The sequence below is a fragment of the Condylura cristata genome, unplaced genomic scaffold (assembly GCF_000260355.1).
Source record: "Condylura cristata isolate star-nosed mole 26May11 unplaced genomic scaffold, ConCri1.0 scaffold00041, whole genome shotgun sequence".
In the NCBI taxonomy this organism is placed as follows: Eukaryota; Metazoa; Chordata; class Mammalia; order Eulipotyphla; family Talpidae; genus Condylura; species Condylura cristata.
In genome coordinates this window covers 6,872,123-6,878,104 of record NW_004567142.1, presented here as the reverse complement: position 1 = coordinate 6,878,104, position 5,982 = coordinate 6,872,123, and positions in this window count along the sequence as shown.

The following is a 5,982-nucleotide window of genomic DNA, read 5'->3' as shown; positions in this document are numbered from 1 at the left end:
CTGGACCGTGGAGCACGCAGGCGCTATGAACGCGGGTCTGAGGGAGGAGCCAGGCCCGAGCAGGCTCCCCAGACCCCACGCTGGCAGCCCTGGGAAACCTGACCGAAACCTGAACCTCGCCCTGGTTGGGGCCCAGGGCCTCCTTCCGCCTTCCTGGGGCACAAGGGGCCCCGCCTCGCCCACTTCACAGAAGTGGTTCCCAAATTCCAGCGGAGGTCCCCACCCTACTGGCTGGCTCTGGGCAGGCGCGGCCTCGGAAACTCCGGGGGGCGGGTCCCCCGCCCCCTCCCAAATGCCCGCCCCGCCCCGCCCCTCCGGGGAGTCTGGGCCCTGTGCGGCTCCCCAGTCGGGGCAGCTTTGTTGGTGGGGAGCGGCTGTTTTCTGGGCTGGGGCTTCCCTGAAGGACACAGTTCGCCAGGGGGGCTTGATTAAGCGGAGACCCCACCGGTGCGCCTGGTGTGAACCCCCACTCCGGTGCTGCCACCTCACCGTGCTCACCCCGCCCGCTGCAGGCCTGGGCTCCATTCCTAGGACAAGCAGGGGGCAGACGCCCCCAAGTGAGGGGCGCGGGGTGCGGGGAGACTGGCTTTCAGGCAGGTGCACTTCCTGACGTGTCTGTCAGAAGTGGCCCCAGAGGCCCGGCGGGCCTTTGCCATTTGCTCTCAGACTGACGGGGGTTACGCACGGGGGGGCAGGCGCAGGTCCTGCTGCCATGGACGCCGGCGAGGGTGCACAGGCCACGCGCCCCGACGAGGCCCTCATTCCAGCCTGCGGTGGGCATGAGAGGCCAAACGTTCTGCCCTGGCGAAGTGCTAGCTGGATGGGGTTCGGAAGGATGAGCAGGAGTGCGCCGAGGACGCTGGGACCGGGACTGGCACACCAGGTGGTGGGGGCGGCATTTGCCGAGCCGGTGGGTCTGCGGCAGCGGCTGCGCACGTCCTGGGTTCCGGCGCCAGGCGGAGGGAAGCCTGCCTCTGTGCGGTGTCACTGGGTGTGGCGGGGAGGCCGTGCGATAAACAGGCAGACACAGGCATGAATAGGACTCTCAGGTGTGCTGAGCGTGACGGAGGAAATAAAACAAAGGTGTGGAGAGGGAGAGACTAGGGCCCGGCAGGTGTGGCGGCTGGCGGGCGGGCAGGCTCCCGGAGGCCTCCCTGAGGAGGTGGTTTCTGTGCCCTGACCTGAATTCCACGAAGGCATGTGGAATGCAGAGAGGGTTTCCGGCAGAGGGACGTCACAGCGGGCGGGACGGGCGGCCCAAGGGCGAGGGGCTGCGGGGCCAGTCGCCAGGCCCGCCCCCGCCCTGGGGCGCGCCCCCAGCCTGAGTCCCCAGCCACTCCGATGGGGTGGCCCCCCAGCACGGCCCGCGCCACGGAGGAGGTCGTGCGGGCAGGGTGGGAGCCGCGGCCTGCCCCAGGGTTCCGGGTAGGGTGCTCCTGGGCGTCCCTGCGGCTGGGGAGGGCGGGCCTCAGAGCCAGCCACGGCTGGGGAGAGGAGGGAGGCTGTTTGTTCTCTGGGAGGGCCGGGGCCAGCTCGGAACGGGAGCCTCAGCACGGCAGGGCAGGGCGCACTGGTGCGGGCTCAGATTTGGGTTTGGGTCCCAGCTTGGAGCGGGTGACTCAGGCTTTCCCTCCTTCCCAGCTGCTGGCGGGGTCCGGCATCTGCTTGGGGGCAGGGAAACGGGGTGGGGGGTGGACTGAGGTTTGAGAAGCCCTCTGGGCTCAGGATGGGCTCTGCACTGGCCCACAAGAGAAACAGACCAGGGCAGGACCCGCCGTCAGGCTGTGGGGCGGCCGGGCGCGAGCTCCGATGTCACAGGCACGGGTCGGTCTGCGCCCAGCTCCCCCAGCCCTTCGTCTGTTCAAGACACTCGGCCACTCGGCAGGCGTGTAATCGCCACGACTGGCCCGCCAGGTGCTGTCCAGGGCCAGCGAGATGAACACCCCGAAACTTACATCTGGTTCAAAACAGCCGGGGTCCCCTGCATTATAATTAAAAACCAAACAAAAGTGAGGACTGCGTAGACCGTTGGGGGCGGCTGCTGGGGGGGCCGAGGGCGCAGGGGGCCCAGTGGGTGCTCGGGGGTTTTATGCAAAAGTTAGGGTGGTGGGGGACCGAGCCTGCTGGGTGTTACTGATGTGATGGATCGCGCCCCTGCAGGAGCGGGGCGAGCTGTGGGCGCCGGGCGGGGCCCTGCGAGGGTCTGGTGTGTGGGCACAGGACGCCCAGCGGCGCGGGCGAGGAGAGGTGCCGGGAGGCAGGACACCGCCTGCTGACGGTCACGGCTCTGGAGCCCTCTGCCCACACCCCGTGGCCCCCAGCCCTCCTGCGCGGACGGAACCCCGCTCACGTCTGCGGGAGACCCCCGGCCCCTGCTGCGGCGCTGCTGCCGCGCCCTCGGCCGCTGTCCCGGCCCCCTCCGCAGAGTGCCTGGCCAGCAGCCAACCCGGCCGCGCAGTCCGGCGTGCCACAGGGCCCCGCGGCGTGCCACAGGGCCGAGTCGCTGCTGGGCTGACAAATCTGAGGTCCGTGGGTCTTTGCGGAGAAATTGTGCTTGTCTGGGCTTCTGGCTTCCACTCACAGGCTCAGGTCTTTCCACTTCCTGTTATCGCCCCTAAAGACGCCTCGATGCCGTTTTCCTGTCTCCTAAGAGCGCGGTGCTGCGGGGCCGGTCCCCGCTGTTGGCCTTCTTCAGGGGCGCCCCCGGGCATCCACGGGGGGTGGGGGCTGTTGGCCCACAGGAACGGCAGGACTTTGTCTCAGAATGCGCAGGAGACGCACGTGGGAGGCCGATGTGGAGAGAGAGCTCCAGAAAAGGCTGGAAACCTCCACGCCTCTGCCCGCCGCCTGGGGGGAGGGTCCAGCCTCGCCGTCTGCTCTGGCCCGAGTCGCTGCGGAGTCGTCTCAGCACCTGGGACAGCACCGGCCCCCCCCATGGTCCTGGGAGATAAAGGGGTGCTTCCAGGGGTGCTTCCGCTGGGCAGCGCATCTGGGAACCAGGTGGGAGGGAGACACTGTGCCCTGTTCTGCTGCGTGCTGGCCCCTCCTGGTCAGTCCTGGCCGTGGCCCCCACCGCTCCGAACGCCTGCCGGGGCTGCGAGCCACTGCTTGTTTTGTGAGTGAGCTTCCCTGAGGCCCGGCCGAGTGTGGGCTTGCACACTGCCCGGCCGCCTTGCGCCCTGTGCGGGGAGAGGGCGTCCCCACCCAGGGCCGGCCAGAGGCCGAGGAGCAGGAGTCTGCTGCAGGGTCCGTTCTGGGCGCCAGCCCCCCAGAGCACCTCCTCCTGCCCCGCACTCTGCCCCAGGAGCCCCGAGCTCCGGGCCGCCGGGAGGAGGCGCGTCCCAGCTCCAGCCACACAGCCCGGCGTCCACCAGCAAACCTGCGGTTAAACACTGGCGCGCCAGGCCCTCAGTGACAGCAGCCGGCGTTACGTCTGGTTTTGTCATTTCCTTTTCAGCCTCATCTTTGCCAGCAGCTTCCTGTAGGCAAACTTTCTACAGGTCCAGCTGTCACTGGTCACTGTTCACCCCGCTTGCCACAGGCCTGCGTCCCTCGGGCTCCACCCGCCTGGCAGCCCTTACGGCCCTCAGAACGCCAGGCTGACCCTCCCCTGGGAAGTCTCCCCCCCCCGGACAGTGTCCGGTCAGGGGTCCTGGCCCTCGGGCGGGTGCGCTCCTGTGGGGTGCCCTGTGACCAGCAGGCAGGCAGGACTCAGTTTTTAGGGTACCGCAGAGACAGGACCTGTGCCTTTCCAGGTACGGAATCTGGTCGTTGGCTGAAGAGCTGCAGAACCGAAGCGAACACGCTTCTTTCTGTGTTTACAGAGCCTGACATCAGCTTTATTGTCAATCAGTGTTGAGAAGTCTCTCGGCACATTTGGAAGCGATGAGTCAGACATTCTTCACCCCTCAAATGTGTGTGGCAATTGCTGACAAACTGCAGTTTGTCAGTGAGTCAGATGACTTATGTGTACCCAGTAATTTCCAGAATGAAATGAAAACATCTTCTCGGTCCTCTTTTCTTGTTAGTAGACTTCATCAGAGTGTCATTTACGCGCCGTAAAACGCACTGTCCGTCTGCACGGGGACATGCTGATGAGTTTTGCTGAGGCAGAGCGGCAGGCGTGAGGTTCCCAGTGTGATTAAGAAAACGATCCCCAGCCCAGCATTCCTTGTGCCTGACCACGGACTCTCACCCCTTCCATGGACTGGCTCGTGCGGGGCGCCACGCCGGGTCAGCCACGCGGCCCCACGCCTTCCGCTCAGAGCACTGCCAGCGAGGCGGGGCATGCTGTCGGGACTCTGGTTTGTCCCCCCCCCAAGTAATATTCCATCGCAGGAACTGACGTTCCCTTGTTCATTTGGTGGTTGACGGACCTATGATGGACACTCGATGGCTGATGGTTCGTCCAGCGGTTGGTGGACCTGTGATGGACATTCAGTGGTTGCTGGTTCCTCTGGTGGTTGATAGACTTGTGAGCTGTTTCCAGCTTTTGGGTGTCATGAGTGGGGAGGGTTGAATGGGCTTTTTCTTCCCCCCTGAATCCATATGTTGAAGTCTCAGCCCCAGTCCCTCAAAATGTACTCTTACTGAGTCAGATGGATAAAGACAAACACAGCATCCGATTTCACTCCCCTGCGAAACAAAGTGAACGGACAAGCCGAACCAACCCCGGGCAGCTCTGAGACTGTAAGGACAAGATGGCGGCGGCCAGCCAGGAAGGCAAGTGGGCTGAGGTGCGATGTGCCGACACATGAGAGACTTGGTGCTGAGCACAGGGCACCTGTGGCTGTGGCTGTCTGAACAAGGCACCCCAGTGAATTAGACACCCCCACTTCACTGGTGGTGGTGACGATGACGAGGGTGACGATGATGGTGAAAGAACGTGACCTCGTGTGGAAATGGGCTGTGTGGTGGAATTAGTTAGGCAGGGGGGTGCTGGCGGTTGCTGGCCCCTAACCCCACAGGATGGGGCACACAGTGGGATGCCCCCGAGGACCCGACCAGTGATTGCAGGGTCTGAGAGGGGACCAGCAGCTTCCATTGCTGTGAGCCCCTCGGGACAGCTGCAGGAGCTCAGCCTGCAGTCAGCGGCCGCCGGCCCTCCGTGCGTGCTTCCTCTGGACGAGTCTCCTGACTCCTTTTGGTAGCCGCCCTGGCTAGGATCACCGTTTGACTTCATTTTATTTTATTTTGACAGCAAAAGACAGGCTTGTTTATTGAACGGGAGGTGGGTAGTCTGAGCCTGGGAGGTGGCGGGGGCTTCCGTGTGCAGCAGACCTCCCAGCGCCCGGCACAGCCCCGAGGTTCAGGCCACCCACCCTGCAGCCTTGCAGCCTTGGGGTGCCGGCTGGGTGAGTCTGGGGGGCAGTTTGCAGAGCGGCCCTGGGAGCCCACGGGAGAGTGCAGGGATCTGTGGCTGCGCCTCCCAAAGAGCGGCATTGCGAGTGAGGGGCGCAGGTGGAGGGAGCCCTCCTCTGCCCAAGCCCAAGAGAGGCCAGGCGCTGGGCAGGGCCGGCTCCCAGCCAGCAGAGCTGCCCTCAGGGGGGCAGGACTGAGAGACCAAGTCAGCTCCGCTGCTGCCTCCTCCTCCCTTGGGCCGGGGCCCGGGCCCCAGCACATCCCGAGGACCAGAGGGTCCAGGTGCCCGGCTTCTCGCTGGGGACCCTTAGGAGTTTGGGACCCCCAGGGGCCAGTAGAGCCAACTGTGAAAACGGATGTGCCCCGGGAGTTGTACACTGCGGCCGCCAGGCGGCGCCACTGCAGCGCGGAAGCGGCGCGCGCGGCGGTTTATATCGCTCCCGGGAGCGCAGGCCCCGCCCACCCCGCCCCGAGGTCCCGCCCATCCCTGCTCCCGGGCCCCGCCCAGCCCAGCGCCGAGGCCCCGCCTCGCGGCTCGAACTACCTTTCCCAGCCGCCTCAGCGCCGCGGCCCGTGCCCATAGGCTCCGTCTAGGCAAGCCCCGCCCCGACGGCCGGCCCC